General features: G+C 41.4%; 1 protein-coding gene across 2 annotated transcripts in view; it reads left to right on the plus strand.

Moving 5' to 3' along the window:
* MFSD12 (major facilitator superfamily domain containing 12) overlaps positions 1–22284 on the plus strand; it is a 172825-nt gene that overhangs the window by 25726 nt on the left and 124815 nt on the right. The gene's annotated exons all lie outside the window — the stretch shown is intronic.

Genomic DNA, 22284 nt, shown 5'->3' on the forward strand with positions numbered 1-22284 from the left:
AAGAAAAATGATGAATGGTTTTTAAATTTTTTTTTTTTACAAATATCTGAAGTGTGGCGTGCATTTGTGTTCAGCCCTCATGAGTCAATACTTTGTAGAACCACCTCGCTGCAATTATAGCTGCAAGTCTTCTTTGGTATGCCTCTACCAGCTTTGCACATCTAGAGGGTGAAATTTTGCCAATTTTCTTTGCAAAATAGCTTTAAGCTCTGTCAGATTGGATGGAGAGCGTCTGTGAACAGCAATTTTCAAGTCTTGCCACAGATTCAAAATTAGATTTAGGTCTGGACTTTGACTGGGGCATTCTAATACATGAATATCCTTTAATCTAAACCATTCCATTGTAGCTCTGGCTGTATGTTTAGGGTCGTTGTCCTGCTGGAAGGTGAACCTACGCCCCAGTCTCAAGTCTTTTGCAGACTAACAGGTTTTCTTCTAAAGTCACCCTATATTTTGCTCCATTCATCTTCCCATCAAATATTTCACGTTGGGGATGGTGTGTTCAGGGTGATGTGCAGTGTTAGTTTTACGCCACACATAGCGTTTTGCTTTTAGGCCAAAAAGTTCAATTTTGGACTCACCTGACCAGAGCACCTTCTTCCACATGTTTGCTGTATTCCCCACATGGCTTCTCACAAACTGCAAACGGAACTTCTTATGGCTTTCTTTCAACAATGGCTTTCTTCTTGACACTCTTCCATAAAGGACAGATTTGTGCAGTTAATGACTAGTTGTCCTGTGGACAGATTCCCCCACCTGAGTTGTGGATATCTGCAACTCCTCCAGAGTTACCATGGGCCTCTGGGCTGCTTTTCTGATTAATGCTCTCCTTGCCTGGCCTGTCAGTTTGTGGATGGCCATGTCTTGGTAGGTTTTCAGCTGTGCCATTCTCTTTCCTTTTTTGGGTGAGGGATTGAACAGTGCTTCATGAGATGTTCAAAGGTTGGGATTTTTTTTTATAACCTAACCCTGCTTTAAACTTCTCCAACTTTGTCCCTGATCTGTCTGGTGTGTTCATTGGCCTTCATGATGCTGTTTGTTCACTGGTGTTCTCTAACAAACCTCTGAGGCCTTCACAGAACAGCTGTATTTATACTGAGATACAATTACATACAGGTGGACTCTAATTAGTAATTAGGTAACTTCTGAAGGCAATTGTTTCCACTAGATTTTAGTTAGGAGTATCAGAGTAAAGGGGGCTGCATACAAATGCACGCCACACTTTTCAGATATTTATTTATAAACCATTTATAATTTTCCTTCCACTTCACAATTATGTGCTACTTTTGTGTTGTCACAAAAAATAAATTTTTAATTTTTTTTGGTTATAACATTAGAATTAATTGCACCTGCCCGCGAGTCCACATTTCTCTGTGCAGGTGATGCGGCTGCACGGATTTTCGTGCGGATCCGCAGCGGCACCACCCGCACAGATGTGAACCTAAGGTTAGTCAGCCTGTGGCATCACAGGCTGACACGCTTACCTGAGTGTTCAGTATGTACATATTGGGAACTAGCTCATGTTTAGCAGGTAAAGGGCATAGTCCACTTGCCAGAATCTTCATTTTAGGGCTTTCTTGCTGAATTTTGTTTAAAATCTTGTTCATACAAAGCAAACAAGTTAACCTCGCTGGGGTTGTTTATTTTTTATCTGCTACTCTTTTCAGCTTGTCTTTGAGTTGAAGCACTATGATTAGTATAAAACAGACATTACAGTTATAAACTGGAGTATGCCCACTTGCCACGTTTTTGTTGTCCACTAATCTAAAACTGCATTCATTGACTAACTTATGGTTAAAGTTGTTGTAAACCCTTACCTATACCCAGTGGAGTGACTAGCCTCAGGTGATACACAGTGATTAACTGCTTGCCAACCACCCTATAGCAGATATACTGCTACAGGGCGGCACTGGTGGGCAAAATCGTGTGTGTGTGTGTATATATATTCGTGATTTTGCATTTCTGGGTAGGGGCAATCACCGGGTCCCGGCCGGTGATTGCCGAGGATCTCCGATGGGGACGAGAACTGTATGTAAACAATACAAAAAATGGCCACTGCCCCAGTCTATAACCATAGTAGAGGTACATGTATTTAATGGATAGACCAAGGGCAGGTGGACCTGAGGGAGCCCACCCCTCCTTAAAAGTACAGGAGCGCACTGGAAACCAAGCATGGAGCACAATGGCAGCTAAGGTGTCTAGTGCGCCTCCTTGACCAACAATTCAACAATACAAAAAATGGCCACTGCCCCAGTCTAGAAATGGCCTTCACAGCAAGGAGCACATGGAAGGGAGACACATCTCAACAAAAAAGAAAAATTCCAAGCTCAACTTGTCAACCAGCCTGCAAGCAAACCGAATTAACCTGTCTAACAATATGCATTCAAAACAGGGGTTTAGTTAGCACACATTTGCAAGCAAATGCGTAAGCTACAGAGCCTCGTCATGGCACCCCAGTATTCTGCAGTTCCTAACTCTACAAATTTTAAGATCCCCAATGGTAGAGGCACATGTATTTAATGGATAGACCAAGGGTAGGTGGACCTGAGGGAGCTCACCCCCTCTTTAAAGGCACAGGAGCACACTGGACACCCAGCATGTAGCACAATGGCAGCTAAGGTGCCCAGTCCGCCCCTTTGACCAACAGTGCAAAAAATGGCCACTACAGTTGTCCTCCATGTCAGCTCTTGCATACAGCCATCCAAAGCAGTATGATTACAGTGAAGGACACACACAGAGCTTGCTGTGAAACAGCACACAGTTAACCCTTTGATTGCCCCTCGTTAACTCCTTCCTGCCCAGTGCCATTAGTATAGTGTTTTTTTTTTTTTTTTTTTTTAGAACTGATCAATGTATTGGTGGCACTGGGGATGTCAGTGACACCATGTCAGTTCCCCCTGTGTCAGAATGCCCGCCACAGTCCCGCTATAAGTCGCTGATCGCCGTCATTACTAGTAAAAATAAAAAACAAAATTCCAGTATCTATACCACCATTTGTAAATGCTATATTTTCACGTAAACCAAATAATTTACACATATTGGGATTTTTGTTTTTTAGCAGACATGTAGCAGAATACATTTTGGCCAAATTTATGACAATTGTTTTTTTACTGGACATGTTTAATAGCAAAAAGTCAAACATTTTTTTTCTCAATTGTTGGTCTTTTTTTTTTTTTCTCTCATAGCGCAAAAAAAAAAAAAGCGCACAGGCAATCAAACACCACCAAAAGAGAGCTCCATTCGTGGGGGGAAAAAAAGGACGTAAATTTCATTTGGATGCAGCGTTGCATGACCGTGCAATTGGCAGTTAAAGTGATGCAGCACCATAATGCAAAAAATGGCCTGGTCCGGAAGGGGGGTAAATCCTCAAGAGGACAAGTGGTTAAACAAGTCCTTCTACACAAGTCGTACCTCTTTATGTGCAGCCATTTGTCCTGAACATCCATGTAAGGCCTCATGCTCACTGGGCCGTTTTTACACTGCACGTTTGGGCGTCATGTGTTTTTTTTTTTTTTTTTTTTTTATACTGCCAATAAACTCTCCAGCATGTAATCCTGTGTTCATGCCCACATAGGCTTTTATCAATTTTTTTTGGCAGGGGCATTTTCAGGCTGGAAAACCCCCTAGAACTGGTGAATTTTGAAGGGATGTTTTTCATTTGTAAAAACGCTCAAACGCTGAAAATCGCAGCTATCTGGTGTTTGAGCATTTTTGAGCCTCAAGCTTTTGTGAGACTGCAGTTTTGCTAAAAAAAAAAAAATGTAAAAGCTGAAAAACGTGACACAACTCTTGTTTTTAATGTCATTCTACAGCTCTACTGATGTTTTTATAACGTCCAGTGTGCATAAGGTCTTAATTCAGAGAGGAAAAGGGTTTTTCACAGACTCCCAAAGCAGGGGGCAGGGAGACGCAGTTAAGAAAACCTGTTAGAAGTGACTTGTGCTGATAAGAGGAGCCAGATAGCAGAGATAACTGACACTTGGTACTTTGGATAGTGGCAGGTAAACCATAGAAATATGTGTTTTGTTATAATTTTGCATCTGAGGTTTACAACCACTTTAAGACCAAAAGTAAAGGTCAATAAATAGGACTATATGGCGACTCAACATTTTTTTTTTTCTTCTTGCCAATATCCTTTCACTTAATACTTAACAAATTACATTATATCACATCGGATGCTGAAGTCATTCACAGCCTATAATTCATAATAATGCATCAATAGATTCTAAATATGTCACCAAAGTTTGCAGCAGTGTGCTCCGTTAACAGTCTACTTGTAATGTGTGTATTAATCCATAGATGGTACAAGTAGGTAGATACCTTGTTGGTTAAAACTGATCTGGCATACCATTCAAACTGTCTGATTGGCAAATATCAAATGGCCATAAAATACAAAATGTAATGCTGATAAAAGGTCTGGGATGCCATCACCTGTAAGCAATGCATAACCAGAGCAGTGCATGTTGCCACATACTGTACACGCTTTTCACAGTTGGCTGATTAGATTCCTACATGGAGGATTATAATTGGTAGGATGTTCTAAACCTAAGATTCAGCACATTAATCTTCTTGCCTTGATATCAGATTTATTAATGGTATCGGCTAACTTCATGCATTGCTTTAAATATTGCCTATAGCATGGGGGTTGGCAAGACGTCTATTGTAATCTACCGGTCGACTGTGGTCAGTTGACAAATAGGTTGTGCACGTGGCCCTGCTTTCCCCCTGCCTCTGCCGCTGTCATATTCACTGGAGAACGGGAGGCAGCATAGTACTGGATTGAGGGCGGGAGCGAGAGCTGCCTCATTTAACTTTTTGATTGGTTGCTAGGATACCGGTTGGTCCTAGCAACCAATCACTGGCTTGTTATGAAAAGTTGACTCCGGTAGCTTCCGTCCTCCATCCAGCACTGTGCTGCCTCCCACTCTCCGCTCTGCATTACACACGCTGTCTGGTAGGAGAGTGCTACCTACACAGTACTGTGTGTTTAACGGTGGTGGGCAGCAGGATGATGTGAAGAAGACAGAGGGCACTGCTATGGGGGGGGGGGGCGGGGCACAAGACATTGCTTTGGGGCAGAGGACACTACTGAGGGGGGAGGGGGTGATGTGAAAGCAGGCAGAGGACACTGCTTTTTTTTTTTTTTTTTTTTTTTTTTTTTTTGTGTGTCTGGTGATATGAACAGGGCAGAGGACACTATTTTGCGGGAGTACAGAACACCACTGGGGGGGGGGGGGGGGGGGGAGGCAGATGACACTACAGGGGGAGAGGGTGATGTGAAAGGGGCAGAGGACACTAAAATGGGGGTGCATAGGTTGATGCTGTTATCGCACTCCTACAGACTTCTGAGTGAACCAGAATAACTGACTATTGAATTGGTCCACTTGCACTTGAACCTTTTGAACAGGTAAAAAGAGACCAGCATTAGCATATATATAGAGATATAGATATATATTATTGATCATTCCGTTTCTCAGTATTTCTGGCAAACATGGGTAGCAGTGAAGCTTGGGTCATTGCAAAGCACAGGTTTAATAAAGCAGCTGACAAGCAGATTGTGGTAGTGCAAGCTCTAGATATGGAAGCTGTTTGCATAGTGTAGCAATGAAAAACAGCAGGCAATAGTGATAACATCAACTTAATTCAGCAAGTTGTAAACTGGTGCTGATGCTAGGGCTTATCACCACCCATTCAACCGAGTTTAAAGTACAACTAAAGGCAATTTTTTTTTTTTTTTAAAGTTTTGGTCAGCGTGGGGTGGATTAAAACCCCTGACTGTGTCCCCGTTTTGTTAGATTCACCCTTTTTCTATTTGTCCTGTTTACTATTATCACTGAAAGTAAAATGTGTCCCCAGAAAAGTAATAGAGGGGAAATCTTCCAATGAAGATGCTAGTTTTGGTGACCTGGGGGGCCCCTTAATTTGCAGGTATTTCCTCTCACTTTATTTTTTAGCTATGGGACAGGAAGTGGAGGGTAATCATCCCAATGGGACACAGATACCTAAAAAAAAAAAAAAAAAAAACCTTGACAGGGGTAATGACCACCTCTTACTCTGTCCAAAATGAAAAATAGTTTTGACTATAGTTCTACTTTAAATATGGCAAATAATGCCATGCTCTCCTTGGCATCTTCTTTGGTGATACTGTATGTGGGCAGCAGTATAGGCAGTGGTAGATCTTTTCTGGTTATCCACATCTTGCTGGTGTACTTCCTCGCATGTAAGTGGTTTCTCTGCAGTACTCAGAATTCCTGTAGGTGTGGCTTAGTGACGTGGGTGCTTTGATGTCTGCGTTTTACCCTCTCGTTGGGCTTTCTCAGGACAGGGGTGGGGAAGATTAAGTTCATATATTCAGTATAAGAACCTTTATCACCATCATTCCGTTTGGTTGTCCATTATGCTCAGTAATTGATTCCTTAAACTTCTTGCTTTTCTCGCTACTGTGTGGGGGGAGGAGCCTACTATTTTTGCTATTCTTGGACAATGTTAGAACATGCCAATGTTGTGTGGTTGTGGTGGTTTTTTTTTTTTTTTTTTTAAAAGAACATCCTTGACCTGATTCCATTGGGTCCCAAATTGTGTAATTGCCCTTACCACATTCCTTTTTTAGTCCTTTAATTTTTTCTTACCCAGTAGTTGGGTTTTTTTTTTTTATCCTAGGCTAAAGCTCTTCTGTTAGCCTTCCTTTATGGTTTTACATGAGTACCCCTTTCCCCTTTACAAATCTTGTGTACATATCGAAGTCTTCTTTCTTAACTGCCCATTGGACGTCATGACAACCTCGGATTGAAGTGGTTATACTGGGATGATTCCTGCAGCTACAGTCATCACCCCAGTATCAACATTTTCAGCAGCTGACTTCCTATCAGGTAAAAATTAGTTGCTAGACAACCACTGGATCACTTTTACAGACAGCAGAGAGGGGTTCCTTCTGATGCCGCCTTTATTGGGCTCTCCATTCTCTACACAGTGTGAGCAACTAATGATGTTCCTCCCACTGTGTGACGTCGGAAAATGGAAGTGATTTAAGATTTCTTCACTATTTGGTTTTGGTTTCTTGTAAACAAGAAACTGCTGGCTTGTAAAGGTGTCTGATCAGACTGATCCTGGGTTGATTAGATCATTTGGAGAGATATGGGGTATAATAAACTCTTCTGTTGAGCGTTTTTCTTTGTCTCATAAGGTCACATGGATCAGAAAAAGAGGAAAAACTCCCATCACATAAAACCATAAAAAATCTTTATAAAAAAAATCTATTCCACATTTTGAGTGTTGCCACTGACACAAGTATAAAATGCAATCTGAGAAAAGGATAGATTCTGCCTCCAGCTGCAAATATGAGATATTGCTGTGACCACCCAAGTGAAAGCAGTAATTTTAGTGCAAGTCCTCCTTCTGTTTAACTCCAAACTGGTAACTTGTGAACACTTTGAAAGTATCGCCTATGGATAACTTAAAACCCCTTTGCCTAAGGGTAAAACAAATTTTAACACCTAAGCACAATTTTGCAACTTTGACATGTTAGTAAAAGCGTACATATCATCACAACTACTTTGTATATCCAAGTGAACTATACCTTGTTTTTTCTTTTTCAGGACAAATTAGCCTTTCATTTGGTGGTAAATGGTAATGGATATCTCCCTTTTTTTTTTTTTTTTTTTTTTAAGTATCAAAGGAAAACTTAACAAAATAGTAAAAAAAATAAAAAAAAATATCTTTTTTTTTTTTAAATTTTAGCTGTGTTTCTTGTTACTACCATAACCTACACCAAAGAACAACCCAAACTAAAAATTTCCAGCTCTTGACGATTGCAGCGATACCATATATGTGTACGTTTTGTTGTTTGTACCCATAGTACAGCCCAGAGACAATGGTGCGCATTTTCTTTAATCCTTACCTTTTGACTTTGACCCAAACACTGACACTGAAATATATCAAACCTTGGTCTTGGTGCGCTGCCAGCACAAACAGGTATGCAAGTATGCCCAGTTCTTTAAGACCGCATATTTATGTTACGTCGGTGTGGAGGGGTTACCGTACCAAAGTTTGTCACCATTCTGTGTGCAATTTTAAAACCTGACATGATAAAATTGGCTATTGTATTGTGTGTGTTCATTAAAATATATTTATTTTGTGTATTTGCAGTTGAAAAACCGCGGTACAAAAATTGCAACACCTACTTTTTTTTTTTTTTTCTTCTCTAGGGCTTCTGCTTAAAAAAACAAAGTTATTTGTGGGGGTTCTAAGTAATTTTGTAGCTAAAAGATGAATATTTTATATATATATATATATATATATATATATATATATATATATATATATATATATATATATATATATATATAGTGTGTGTGTATGAGAGAAATGTCAGAATTGGCCTGGTAGGGCTTCAGTTTTTGAACAATTATGATAGATACAGAGAAATTGGCCTACTGGTATCCCTTGTTTGGTTGTGGATAATGACTCAATAGCAGCATATTCACAGCAGGTTTCTTACAACATGTTCTGGAAATGTTGATATTCAGGAAGGAAATCTCTTCCTGGTTGGCTGTATCACTCAGTTTAATGTTTGTCATTTTCATTTAACTGATTTATGAATTTTCAGTTTTTCCATAGTACGTTTCCACAACATTAGCACATTGTAACTCAGCCGCTGAAACACTACCTGCTCTTCTAGGGCCTAGATCAGGGTCTCTCAACCAGTGCGCCATAGAATTCTAGGGTTCCTCCAGAGGTTGCTAGGGGTTCATTTGAGCAATGTGAAATTTCTTCCTCTCAGTAAGTTCCCACTGACACCATTGAGCCTTGTAGCTATCTGTAAGGTGGGAATTCTTCCCAATGACTACAAGTTTGAGGAGCATTCTTTCTTCTGACCAGAACACTAATGTATCATGAGTTGTAGATATAGTAATTTTTAGCAGGGGCCTCCTGCGACTGGAAAGGTATTTCAAGGGTTCTTCTGTGTTGAAAAGATTGAGAGAGGCTAGCCTAAATGTAAGCATGCATAGGAGGGAGCCCATGGGGCCCTGTTAATATTTCCCAGCAAGTAGGAAGTAATTTAGTTCTTGCAATACATTTTCATCTAGCCTCATTTCTATAGAATTTGCAAATTTATGGAGACCCAGGGCAATATATTTAGCATCTACTGATGAATTATTATCAATTAAAAAGCAGTGAGTGACTTGGATGTCCGCTGTGACATTGTTGTAATTTTTAAGCATTAGGTGGAGGATGAAGTTTATATTATAATTTTTTTGCAGCACCTCTACTGTGGCCCTTAGGCTAGGGGCCCCTGTCTGTTCCTCCACAGACACACACAGTCTGCTCAAATGCAAAGCACACATACTACTTTGGCTGTTCCCTTGCATCCACATGGACTGCTCCTAGTGTGTCCTGTTTGTTTTGGCATTCACAGTATCTATTTTATGGTTGTGTTTTCTTGTACTTCCCTATATGGAAATAATGCTGCTTGAATACCTGAAAAACAAATGACTCCAATGGGGTTAAATTTATTTACTAAGATTGGCTATGGCTTCTAATGGGAGCATGGGTGTGCCCAGTTTTATGTACTAAAAGTATTTTTCTGTGCCTAAAGTCTTGTTTTTTTTTTTTTTCTAAGAGGGGAAAACTCTCTGGTTATGTACAGTAGTTGTGAGTAGTCCTTTTTAAAGCCGTGTCCTCTTTTTACTTGGATAGCCAGAAACTGCTGTTTTGTATCTAGGGGTTTTAGAACACCTGGAGCAAAGGACATTGATGGCAAGAATTTGCTAGAGATCCAAGACAGAGCAGAACTAAAAACAAAAGTTTGGTGCACTGCAGACCTATAGTAGAGCAGATACAGGATCAAGTAGATAGACGGAACTTGGAAGAATGGTATGTTGCCAGCTAATTGTAAATGTCTCCCACCAGAAAGCAGGGACAGGAAGCTCTTGCTCCTTACCAAAGTGGTTGAAGGTACCAATTTATATAATTCAGATCAGGTCAGAATATCCAGGACATGTGGACCGAGGCCAAGCATAGCAACAGAAGCTGAAATGCAAATATCAGTAAAGGCTAATTTTGGATCGATGCAGAATCACTTCTGACAAGGGTAGAGACCCTAAGGCCACCTATGCAGTTTGCCTTTGATCTGTTTTTGTGGTGTCCCTGACCCTTTGCAAATATCGCATCAGTTGAAAATGCAGAGCTGAGAATGCGACTCATAGCAAATGATGTTAAATGGACTGTAGTGAACCTAGCCTAATGTTTAGACCAAACGTTTCTCCATCATAGAGGTTTACACTTTGAGATTTGATCACCGTTAGGCTTCATTCCCACAGTATTATAGGGACCGATGACTGCCCCTGGACCCAAGTGGTTTGTAGCGTGGAGTGAAGTGTCTGCCCTAACTGCAGATGATCATTCTATGTGCCATTTGCATCTTAACACTGGTGGGTAGCTGTGGTCACTGTCATCTTGTCACTGTTTTGTACAAGCTGAGACTGCTTGCGTCTGCCTATTAATCTTCTGGATTATTGCTACAACTGACCTTAAAATACAGTGTGGTAATATGGATTTACCTCTGTTTTCCATAGTCAGAGTTCAGTCATATTGACCAGCTGTAAACAATAAATTCCTATGTGTTTGCTACTTTTTTCCATTCACCCCATTTTCTGAATTCATGAAGTCCTACTATTACTGTTTCTTACTTATGGTAGTAGACACATGATAGCAGCTGAGTAAAATTTCTTATGTACCAGCAGTCAGCATCTACTGTGCTGTTAATTTTGAGCCTAGTTATTCAATGTAGTGTTTTATATAATGGCAGTGTTAATTATAGTAATTTAGTGTAACTTTCCAAGGAACTCCCTTTTAATATAATTACATTGACACTTTTAACACATTGATTTGTCTTTTATATTCATCATATTTCTCACTCATATTTACGCCCATCACCACAGAACTGCTGCTTATTGTTAGATCTATACCATATTTTTGTTGTAGGTGGTCTGGGATGTTTCTGTTGAAATGTCAAACTAAGGGGCCCAAAATCTAAGGACCACCTTTGGGTATAACGTGATTCTTTTGAGCTACTATTTTGTATTATGCGCATAAATAAAATAAAATTACTAATTATATATATATATATATATATATATATATATATATAAAATCACCTCTATGAATTGTGTGCTGAATAAATACATGTGTGTGATTTTAAATTATTTAAAATATGTGAAAATCAAATGCATGGATCGCATACACCATACACATACTCATACTTGTGTGTTCATATAATAAAAAAAACACAAATGTGCCACGCTCCACTAAATAAAAAAAATTGTGAAGAAACTCAAATGTATACATATACAATATATATAATTCAAATTTAATTATAAAATAATTTTAAATAACATATGTGAGTCTACACCTATGGTATGCAATCCTGCTACAAATGCCTGCTATTGCCAAAAACAATCCGTGACTATTTGTGATATCTTCCACTAGTGAAAATTTATATATAAAAAAAAAAGTCCACAAAAACTTCTCATGTGCTCCTTCACCAATGTGCGCTCACCTGATTTATATGACCAAACCGTTAAATGATGTCAAAAACACAGTTATTTTCTATGAGGCACAATAAGCCTTAACCACTTGGCAACTGCACTATAGCTGAATGATGGCTACAGCGTGGTTGTCCAGTTCTGGGAGGGCGTCATTTGACGTCCTCCCAGAACGCGACCGCACCCCCAGCGTCGCACACCCGGCGCTCTCCGTGATCGCTGTGTCCTATGGACACAGCTGATCACGTGGTGTGGTAAAAGGTCAATCACAGTGGCCTTTTACCATGTGATCAGTGGTGTCCAATGACACAGCAGATCACTGGGTAAATGCAGTTGCCAGTTATCAGCTGCACTTCCCCCACGCTGTCACAGCGTGCGCGTAGTACTGCCGATAACCGGCAATTGTCAGAAAACAGATTGGCACTGATCATTAGGGCACTGATGATAGGTGCCACTGATCATCAGGGCACCTATCGGTGCTGCCTATCTGTGCCATCTATCACTGCCTATCAGTACAGCCTCATCAATGCACATCAGTGAAGGAGAAAAATTACCTGTTTGCAAAATTTCATAATCGACACACAGAACTTTTTTTTTTTTCCCCCCAAATGTTTTCCTCCCTCCTCCTCCACCTCCACCTCCTCCTCCTCCTCCAAAACGCATTCTGCTCCTCCACCTCCTCCTCCAAAACGCATTCTGCTCCTCCACCTCCTCCTCCTCCAAAACGCATTCTGCTCCTCCACCTCCTCCTCCTCCAAAACGCATTCTGCTCCTCCACCTCCTCCTCCTCCTCCTCCACCAAAACGCATTCTGCTCCTCCTCCAAAACGCATTCTGCTCCTCCTCCTCCTCCTCCTCCAAAACGCATTCTGCTCCTCCTCCTCCTCCTCCAAAACGCATTCTGCTCCTCCTCCTCCTCCTCCTCCTCCTCCAAAACGCATTCTGCTTCTCCTCCCAAGTATGGGGATACCACATGTGTGAGGCTTTTCCACAGCCTAGCCATACAGAAGGACCCAAAATTCAAAGAGCACCTTCAGGTTTTCTATGGGTCTTAATTTCTGCATCTAAGTTGCTAACTACCTCTTAATTTGTTGAGGCCCTGGAGCACCAGAACTGTAGAAACATCCATAAAATGACCATATTTTGGAAAGCAAACACCCCAAGGTATCTTCTATGAACATCTCTTACTTGGCAGAGAGAGTCCACAATTTTTCTTGCTGCTTTACTGTTGACCTTTGTCATATGCGGTAATCCCTAAATAACCTCTAAATAAAATATTCAGATATATTCGGAATGTTCAATTATTCCGGTCCTCCTTCATCCTAATCAGCCTTTGTTTCCTTAAAGGAGAAGTGAAGCCAAAGCTCGTTTGACTGTACTTTTCCTATGGATCACAGGAGTGAAGTTCATTCTACACTCCTGTGACTCTTTTTCAGCTCCCAGCAGGCAAAAACCATATGGTCAGGATCCACCCAGGAGCCTGGATCAAAACCTGTCTCGTGAGCCACAGAGAGGCTGAGCCAGCTGCCCCTGGCCCCTCTGCAGCCCAGCACTCCAGTGAGCACTGGGGGGGGGGACAGGACAGAGAGCCAGAGTTTTAGACATTGAGTTTTCTGTAGGCCAAGAGGGAAGGCTGTTCACAACCTTATATAAGTATATAAGAAACCAACTAATGCCAATACAATCCTGCATGTGGCTAGTGCACACCTGTGCCCTTTGCTTACCACATAGCCAGTACTTAGTGGTTGTAAAGTCTCAAACACCTATTCATTCTCTGTGTCAATGGTAATGGGAGTGTGGTGTTTTTTTTTGTTTTTTTTGTTTTTTGGGCTCATGCAGACGTCAGCTCAAATTAACCATTTGACGCCTGGCCAATAGCCGTATGGCGTCCTGAAAAATGTACTAGCTTTACGGGAGGCCGCCATATGGCGTCCTTCTGCACATGCGCAGTTCGCACGCTAGCAGAGCCGCGCAGCGGTGCGATCTCTCACCGGCCGTGTACCTCAGACACGGCCGATGACAGATCTAAGTAACGTCTGTCAATCACAGCAGGTCACATGACAGTTGTATACAATGGATGGCTTCATTCATGCCATCCATTGTATACTAGTGTCTCGCTGTGAATGGTCACAGCTAATCACATGCACATGTCATGTGATTAGCTGTGGCCAAATCACAGCTAAGCACAAAAAAAAAAAACCCTGACTGAATCAATGTCATTCAGGTAAATGCTTGCTTATAGCAAAGTAATTCTTTGCTATAAGCAAATTGTGTAAAAAATACTGATCACTTCCCCAAAGTGGTGAAATTTGAAAAAAAAAAATCTTAAAAAAAAGAAAAAATATTTAAAATAAAAAAAAATTAAAAACAAATATATATATATATATGTTTTTTCACACTGTCACCAGTCAGTGTCCCTGATCACCGCCATGCCAGTTATATGATGACGCTGTACTGCACTGGTGACAGTATGTAAAAAAAAGTGAAAATAATTTTTTATTTTTTCATTTTCTGAAAAATTATGACAAAAAAAATACAACTTAAAAAAACTCGCCATGCCTCTTATGAAGTACGTCGGACTGTCTACTTTGCAAAAAGGGGTCATTTGGGGGATATCTGTACTATTCTGGCATTCTTGGACCTCAAGAAATTAGATTGGCTGACAGTACTTCAGGATTGATCAATATTCAGATCTATACCATAGTTTGTGAACTCCTATAGAACCTTCCTACAAACTAAAAAATACATCCTAATTTGGGTTATTTTCACCAAAGACGTAGCAGAATACATCTCGGCCTAAATTTATGAAGAACAATTATTTATTTGCAAACTTTTATAACAGAAACAAAGAAAAACGTGTGTTTTTTTTTTCTCAAAATTTTTGTGTTTTTTTTTGTTAATTTCGCAAAAAATAAAAACCCCAGCGATGATTAAATACCACCAAAAGAAAGCTCTAGTTGTGTGAAAAAAACGATAAAATTTTAGTTTGGGTACAATGTTGTATGACCATGCAATTGTCATTCAAAGTGTGAGAGTGCTGAAACCTGAAAAATGGCCTGGGCAGGAAGGTGTAAAATTGCCTGGTATTGAATTGGTTAAAAGCCCAAGTATACGCTTAAAAGAGCTTGTGCTAAAAACATGCATGTTTGCACACTTTTGAGGGAGGGGTTTTTGTGCGTGTTTTTTGTTTTTTTTCCACAAGCATGCCCTCAGCTAATTTTTCACTGCCAAATGACCACAATGCACTGCAAAATTAGATCTACACCGCGTTCCAAATTATTATGCAAATTCTATTTAAGTGTCACAAAGATGAAATATTTTGTTTTTCGGTTTAACTCATGGATTGCATTGTGTGTCAGGGCTCTTTTGATCACTGAAAACAATCTCGGACACCTGTGATAATTAGATTGGCCGGTGAGCCCAATTTAAGGAAAAACTACTAAAGGACGGTGTTCCACATTATTAAGCAGAGCACCATTTTCAAGCAATATGGGGAAGAAAAAGGATCTCTCTGCTGCCGAAAAGAGTGAAATAGTTCAATGCCTTGGACGAGTTATGAAAACATTAGATATTTCACGAAAACTTAAGCGTGATCATCGCACTATTAAGAGATTTGTGGCTGATTCAGAGCACATATGGGTTCGTGCAGATAAAGGCACATTGAGGAAAATTTCTGCCAGATCCATGCATCGGATCAAGAGAGCAGCTGTTAAATTACCATTACATAGCAGCAAACAGATATTTGAAGCTGCTGGTGCCTCTGGAGTCCCACGGACATCAATGTGTAGAGTCCTCCAGAGTCTTGCAACTGTGCATAAACCTTCTATTCAGCCACCACTAACCAATGTTCACAAGCAGAAATGGCTGCATTGGGCAGAAAAACACATGAAGACTAATTTTCAAACAGTCCTGTTCACTGATGAGTGCCGTGCAACCCTGGATGGTTCAGATGGATAGAGTAGTGGATGGTTGGTGGATGGCCACCCTGTTCCAAAAATGCTGCGACATCAGCAAGGCGGTGGTGGAGTCATGTTTTGGGCCGGAATCATGGGAACAGAGTGGGTCGGCCCCTTTAGAGCCCCCGAAGGTGTAAAGATGACCTCTGCAAAGTATGTGGAGTTTGACTGACCACTTTCTTCCCTGGTACAGAAGGAAGAACTATGCTTTCTCCCTACGTCTTCCAGGACAGCCGGTAATTACCGGCTGTCCTTGAAGACTCGTAGAAAAGGAGTTACCGGTAAGTCTAACTCTGGTTTTCCGTAATAAAATCATCTTCATGCATGACAATGCACCATCTCATGCTGCAAAGAATACCTCTTCATCAATGGCTGCTATGGGGATAAAAGGAGAGAAAGTCATGGTGTGGCCTCCATACTCCCCTGACCTCAATCCTATTGAGAACCTTTTGGAGCATCCTCAAGCAAAAGATCTATGAGGGTGGGAGGAAGTTTACATTCAAACAGCAGCTCTGGGAGGCTATTCTGACATCTTGCAAACAAATTCAAGCAGAAACTGTCCACAAACTCACAAGTTCAATGGATGCAAGACTTGTGAAGCTGCTATCAATTAAGGGGTCCTATGTTAAAATGTAACGTGACCTGTTAAAATGTTTAAAAAGTTAAAATGTTAAAAGTTTGATTGAAATAGCTTTTGATTTCAGTAAATATGCTGCAAACACAACAAATGACAATTTTCAGTTCTTTACAACCTATAAAGTGTTTTGAAACTTACTGTGCGTAATAATTTGGAACAGTGCATTGTAAGGTTTTTATGTTTAAAAAAAATACTGTTATTAGGAGGTTTGTTCAATAATATTTGAATTGTACTCTTAATAGTTGATAACATGAGAATTATGCTGACTGTTATTTACATCAATTATTTAGGGAAATGGGAAAAATATAATTTGCGTAATAATTTGGAACACGGTGTAGTTGCCATTTTACTTGAGCGCAGAAATAATTTTTTTTTCTTTTTTACTGCAATCATCATGGATCCCCTTACTTAAATGATTCATAAAAAAGAGCTGCGGCTTATGTTGTGGAGGCTGCTATTTCTCAGAATGCAGCTGTAACACAGCTGCTAATTTAAAATCATTGCTACTGGACACATCCTTCTGCTTTTGCACCGTATTCCATCTGAGCCCACCAAAGCATCAACTCTGCAGCCACGAGATCCCAGGAGCGCCTTCTTTGCTGCCGGTCAGCATGCAGTTCATGCTCAGCATCCCACAGACGTGTAAGTTGTCTTTGACCATTTTCCAAAAACAAAGGGGAAGCTGCACACAGCAGCATGATCCGCTCAGCACATGTAGCAGGGCAATAGGAGGCAGGGCCACCTGGAACTTCTTGTTCCTCCCAGGGCTTCCAGTGAATAGACAGTATTTTCCTAACCGCTGTATACTCATAAAATGGTGTTTTTGCACGCTTTTGTGTCTTTTCTTCTTGACCAATTATTTGGTAAAATATAACAGATGACGCTATGCCGAGTAAATAGATACCAAACATGACATGCTTTAAAACTTCATGCCACGTGCAATGGCGACAAACTGCATACATTTATAACCACTTGCCCTCCCGAGGATTTACCCCCCTTAATTTACCAGGCCTCTTTTTGCTACTCGGCGCTGCACTAATTCAGCTGATATTTGCGCGGTCACGCAATGCTGCACCCAAACGAAATTTACGTCCTTTTTTTTACACAAATAGAGCTTTCTTTCGGTGGTATTTGATCACCTGTGTGCTTTTTATTTTTCACGCTATAAACAAAAAAAGGCCAAAAAATTTTGATGAAAAACGATATTTTTTACTTTCAGCTATAAAAAATATATAGTAAACTCAAACTTCGTTATAAATTTAGGCCAAAATATATTCTGCTACATGTTTTTGGTAAAAAAAAAAATCCCAATAAGTGTATATTGATTGCTTTGTGTGAAAGTTATAGCGTCTACAAACTATGGTATAGGTACTGCAATTTACGCCATTTTTTTGCTATACAGCGCTGCGCTAGTTTAACGGACAATTGTGCGGTTATGCAATACGGTACATAAATGAAATTTTATGTCCCTTTTTTTTTTTTTTTCACACAAATAGAGCTTTCTTTCGGTGGTATTTGATCGCCTGTGCGTTTTTTTTGTTTTTTTTGTTTTTTTTTTTTTTTTAATTTTTTTTTTGCGCTATAAAAAAAGAGGCAAACTATTTTGGACTTTTTTGCTATAAAACATGTACAGTAAAAAAAATTTAAAAATCAAATTTCGACCAAAATGCATTTTGCGACATGTCTTTGGTAAAAAAAAAATGCCAATACGTGTAAATTGGTTTACGTGAAAGTTATAGCGTTTACAAATGGCGGTAAAGATACTGGGATTTTTTTTTTTTATACTAATAATGGCGGCGATCAGCGACTTAGGGCGGGACCGCGGCGGACATTCTGACGCTGGGGGGGAACTGACTTGGTCACTGACATCCCCATTGACACCAATACAGTGATCAGTGCAAAAAAAAAAACACTGACCCTGTACTAATGGCACTGGGGAGGACGGGGTTAACTTTTTTATTTACTGAATGGGTTAACTGTGTGAGGGGAGTGTTTTACTAGGGGGCGGGGGTGTGTACTGCAAGGGGGACAGCTGATCGGGGGGAGATAAACTCTTCTCTCCGGCTCAGCATGTCAGGAGCTGACAGGGAACTGACAAAAAGCAGAGCTACTGCAGCCCTGCTCTCTGTCAGTGATTGCTGCTAATCGGCGGGACACAGCCGGTAACGACCGGCTGTAACCCGGCGGCTGACATCCACGGCCGTGATTGGCGGGACAGGTAGGGTAGTGGCGCGCCTCGCGCGTGCCCCCTACTTGTTGTGAAAACACATTTTAAAACGCGGTTTTGCCCAGTCGTGCCGCCCTGCCAACGTATTTCTACAGTTGCTGGGCGGCATGTGGTTAATATCCATAGGCAATGCCTAAAAGCCTTTACAAGCTACCATTTTAGATTTACAGAGGAGGTCTAGTGTTAGAATTACTAACAGAAACACTGGCTGCATTCTCAGGTTCCCCCGATGGCACGGGACTGCCTGAGAAGGCCGTGGAAGGGGGTGCATTGTCTCCCGCTGCTTGTAAAAGCAATCCTGCAGCTAATTAGCCACTAGGATTGCTTTTACATGAAAGCCGATCACTGGTCAAAAAAAAAAAAACCAGGATGATAGCTGCAGTTGTAAGCATCTTCTTTGTATAACCATTCAAAGTCCAGTGATGTACCAATACGTCGCTGGTCCTTTTTAGGTATATATGCTATGTTCTCTAGCATCTATGTCCACCGTTAGAATATACCGCCCTGCATCCACCCACTTCTAATGGTGGGCACACATTAGGTTGCACAGTGCCACATTCCAAGATTGTACAAATGTCTAAATAGTGGCACGCTTGAATAAAAATTGTCCACGCATAAGTGGTAACCCATATGGAAAAAGGATGACACCAAGTCCCAAACGATCTTGCCACTACTCCCCATGTAGTCTGGGCATCCGGGGGGCTCCTTGTGACTATCTTTTCCCTCCTAAATCTGAAACTTATATGTATAGCCTGTTGCCCTCTCACAGGTCTTCTACATCTTGACCCCATATCAGGCACGTTTGCAGGGGAGAAAGTGTTTGAATGCAAGGCGGCCAGAAAAATGAATGAGGGACTCAACTCAGATGTTTTGCTGGGGAGTATAGACATCTGCAAACTTTTGGATAAGGTGATTTAAGAGGGGCCGAATTTTGTGGAGCCAGTCAAATTCCGAGGATGACAGTGTTGTCTTTGAAATGCATAAAACACATTATACTTTCATATCTATGCTTGGCCATGGCAGCAAAGAACGGGCATATGATGAATCGGGTCTGCGGACCAATACAACCGCAATTAATTTATTAGTAATGCCCTTGTTCAGGGTTAGGCCCAAAAAAAACTTTATTTTGGAAACTGTAATGGGTGTACATGTGAATGCTCAGGCCAGGTTTGAAATTGGGTTGGCGGCGATAAATTGTTGTGCATATAAATTGCCACAATCGATGCATACAAATCTTCTGTGAAAAAAACGCTCCAAAAAATCAGGAGGAGTAGTTAAATTTCCTGTTTCCACCTGAATTCCAGGTTGGGCAGTGAATGGGGGAAGTACGGGTACTGCAGAATTTGTGGGCTGCCAATCGGGATTTGCAAGCACATTCGGAAGGATACTAGGGGCTCTACGGGCCTGTGTTTGAATTCTTGGTGGCTGTGGGACAATATTTGTGCTCGCCACTGCTCCAGCTTGTACTGCACTTATGGGACTCGCCACATCACCAAGTGATACTGCAGCGCTGGTATGTGAAAGACCAGGAGGTACTAGGCCGCTGGTGCTCACCAATTCACCAAAAGGTAGAGCGGCACTAGTACTGGTAGTCTGTTGCATATGAGAGTCATCAAAATTTACCAGCAAGTCCTAACAGAGATCAGGCCTGATTCTGCGAACACTGCAATTTTGTGTGCAATGTATCAAGTGACAGTGACCTACTGACGCTGCAATTGCTGGGGGAGAAGGATGGGGGGGGTAAGCGTAGGGGCTAAACGCAGGTGCTGGTAGGTGTCAGGACTGATCCTGCTATCTCTGTGTTTTTGGGGACACTATATTAATGTGAACGCTGGTATAGTGCTGATCTGATCAAAGTTATTGATCCATTCAGACTCTATACTAGCAATGGAGGTTTATTGTGTAAGAGCGTGTTCCTGGCAATCAAGGGGTTAAATGTGATTACTGGTGTACTGACGGGCAATCTGACGCTATCGGGGAGGGACGTGAAAACCATGGGAGCTTGAATCACATGTGTGTGTGTGTATATATGTATGTATACATATGTGTATGTGTGTGTGTGTATATGTATATGTAATTTTGCGCACCCGTGCTGCCCTGTAGCAGTATTTCTGCTATAGGGCGGTCAGGAAGTGGTTTGTGTTACGGCGCTGCATTACTTTAACCACTTGCCTACCAGGCACTTATACCCCCTTCCTTACCAGGCCAATTTTCAGCTTTCAGTGCTGTCGCACTTTGAATGACAATTGCGTGGTCATGGAACACTGTACCCATATGACATTTTTATAATTTTTTTCTCACAAATAGAGCTTTCTTTTGGTGGTATTTACTTGCCGCTGGGGATTTTATATTTTGCGCTATAAACAAAAAAAGCAAAGAAATTTTTAAAAAAAGGTTTCTTTTGTTTCTATTATAAAAGTTTTGCAAACAGGTAATTTTTCTCCTTTACTGATGTGTGTTGATGAGGCTGCACTGATAGGCAGCACTGATAAGGTGGCACAGATAGGTGGAACTGATAGGCGGCACTGATGGGTACTGATAGGCGGCACTGACTGGCACAACTGCCGGGCGCTGACTGGGCACAGATGGCTGGCACTGATGGGCACAGGTGGGTGGCACCGCTGGGCACTGGTGGGCGGCACTGCTGGGCACAGGTGGGTGGAACTGGTGGGTGTCACTGCTGGGCACCGATCATCAGGGCACTGATCAGTGCCCCGATGATCGGTGCCGATACCTGCTCTGACAACTGCCGGTTCTCGGCAGTACTTTTCCCCACGTTCTGACAGCGTGAGGAAAGTGCAGCTGAGAATGGGCAATTGCATTTCCCTGTGATCAGCGTGTCATTGGACATGGCTGATCACGTGCTAAAAAGCCACTGTGATTGGCCTTTTACCCCATCACGTGATCAGCTGTGTCCGTAGGAAACAGCGATCACGGAGATTGCCGGGGGCGCGTTCTGGGAGGACGTCATATGACGCCCTCCCAGAACTGGCCAGCCGCAGTGTAGCCGTCATTCGGCTATCTGTGGTCGGAAACTGGTTAACTGACAATTGTGCTGTCATGCAACTCTGCACTAAAATTAAATTTACGTCCTTTTTTTTTCCCCACAAATTGAGCTTTCTTTTGGTGGTATCAGCCTGTGTTTATTTTTTGCGCTATAAAAAAAACCTGACAATTTTTGAGAAAAAAAAAACAATATTTTGCACTTTTTGCTATAGAACATGTCCAGTAAAAAAAAATTTAAAAATCTAATTTCGTCATAAATTTAGGCCAAAATGTATTCTGCAACGTCTTTGCTAAAAAAAAAAAAAAAAAAATCCAAATACATATACACACTAATAATGGCGGCGATCAGTGACTTATGGCGGGACTGCGGCAGACATTGACACTGGGGGGAACTGACTTAGGGTCACTGACCTCCCCAGTGACACCAATACAGTTATCAGTGCAAAAAAAACACTGACACTGTACTAATGGCACTAAGTAGGAAGGGGTTAACTTTTGTAGGCATTCCAAAGAGTTAACTGTGTGAGGGGAGTGTTTTACTAGGGTGCGGGGTGTGTGTCCTTCACAGTAACACACTGATATGGAAAGCTGAACTCAGCAATCCCGAACAGTGTACTGAAAACTGACAGGGAGGAGAGCTGCAGTGTAAACACTGCAGCCGTCCTCCCTGTCAGTGTTTGCCGGCAATCAGCGGCTGGGACCTGGTGATTGACACCCGCGATCGGCGTTGCAAGTACGGCTGTCGTGCGCCTCCCCTACCCGAAATGCCCCTACACACGTGCTTTTGCGCAGCTGCGCTGCTTTGCCACAGTAAATGTACTGTGGCTGGTGGGCAACCGGTTAATTAGGATTTTGTTGTCTAAAATGTAACTTTGCTCCTTAGACTTTGGGGTGTATTAATTTTTGCAACATGGTC

The sequence above is a fragment of the Staurois parvus genome, unplaced genomic scaffold, assembly GCF_062004578.1.
Source record: "Staurois parvus isolate SC_StPar_1 unplaced genomic scaffold, SC_StPar_1.0 ptg000439l, whole genome shotgun sequence".
Taxonomy (NCBI): Eukaryota; Metazoa; Chordata; class Amphibia; order Anura; family Ranidae; genus Staurois; species Staurois parvus.